Below are 1,850 nucleotides of genomic sequence, written 5' to 3' on the forward strand. Positions count from 1 at the left end.
AAACATTGACTGAAGAGGGTAAAGAAAGTCACACTGATTCTCAAATCCATCACAAAACACATTTAAAGACAAAACACTTTTATCATAAACCATAACATGGCTTTCTTCTATACAGAATTACCATATATAACGATAAAAAAGTGATAGTAGACAAGCATTATAAACCCAATGTCGTTTTAGTGGTTTCAGTCATGCACTGTGTTTCTGCAAATAAAGCATATTCCTATGTGCCTGCATTGTGAAATCAGCCCAACATACTTAAGCAAAAAAAAACACAACCACTGAATTACTGAATTGTGATTGTTAAACAGATCTGCTCAGAGCATCATGACTTCCTGGAAATGTCTAAGCAGCACATTAAACAGTCTGGTAATCTGACTCAGTGACCACAGTTGCTGTCGATATTGAACTGCCTGTGAGCAACTGGAAAGAGAGAATTAGTAAATGTCATAAATTGAACTCATATCATTGAAAATATAGCATCATCATAGCATTTGCTCATACGGTATATAACACAATTCCAATGTGATCTCTATAATAATATAAAACCAAGTGAATCATATGCTGTAGTTTTGTTCTGATAGGAATGTGGACAGCAGGGGAAAAACAAGGTTACATAGTAGCAAAACTTTTAAAAGGGAGAAAATGCATTTCATATGTTTTTATGATGACTTCAAAGACTGTGCAAACAACCAAACTACTGGGACATTTTTTTTCTTTCACTCAGCAGAAAGTGGACAGCATGGACAGGTTGCATGACATTTTCATCCTCAAAAACCAAGAGCAAAACTAAGCAAATATACAACCTAGGATAAATTAAATAGTTGTTGATGTTTTTAAAAGAGATTATACATGGCCACAGTATCATATTTGCAGTGAATTCATAGCTAAGACTATAAATCTAAACGAACAATAGAAGAAACAATAAAACTGTATAAAGACAAGCCTGTTACATCTGTCATGATCATATAAACATATTACCATCAATAAATTAGCATTAAAAAGAATGCATTTCAATGTGTAGTGTAGTTTAAGGACATTCTTGTTACTTTAGTATTATTCTGTGTTTGGACACCAATTGATGTATGATGTAAAATCAAGGCCCTGAAACAAAACCAGTTGAGAACCACTGATTTATCTTGCCTCTAATAATGAATTTATTTATAGCAATACAAATTAGTAAATTAACTTTATTCAAATAGATGTCCTTCAGTCAGTAGCAATGTTCTGTGTATGTCACAGACCACTTTTAGTGTTGTCTTCATGTCATTTCCTGCAGCTCCAGAGTGATTAGTCATTGACAATTAAAGTGCATGCCTCAAAATATGTGTGACCAGAATATGTGTGTTGTTCCAGGGATCTTGTTAGCCAAGAAACTGCCATTGTGATGAATGGGAATGCTAACGGATAGCTATATAAGACCTCGTTCAAGTTTACTAACTTTGCACCTGAAGGTTGGGTTAGTGGCTGTGTTGTTGAGGTCACCATGAGGTCGCCAAGAAAGATGTGTTCCAGGATCAACATCTCTGTTGGACCTAGATCAACTTCCTGATAGAAACAAAGTCTAACCCTGAACCCAAACCCTAAACATAACCTACTACTAAAATCAGAGGGAAACATAAGCTGATGTTGTACTTCACAAGTGGTTTTCCATCCTAGTCCTGGTGACCCACAGCACTGCACATTTTGCGTTGTCCCTCTTATTGAACACACCTGATTCAGATCATCAGCTCATTAAGAAAGAGCTCAATGAACTGAGACATGCTACATTCTGGATAGTTACCTTCAGTGTGAACATAGATGGAGAGCTCTCCAGATTTATCTGAAGCCAATTTCTTCCAGGTGTTAGC

Source organism: Sinocyclocheilus grahami, unplaced genomic scaffold (genome assembly GCF_001515645.1).
Source record: "Sinocyclocheilus grahami isolate Dianchi unplaced genomic scaffold, SAMN03320097.WGS_v1.1 scaffold11360.1, whole genome shotgun sequence".
NCBI classification, from domain to species: Eukaryota; Metazoa; Chordata; class Actinopteri; order Cypriniformes; family Cyprinidae; genus Sinocyclocheilus; species Sinocyclocheilus grahami.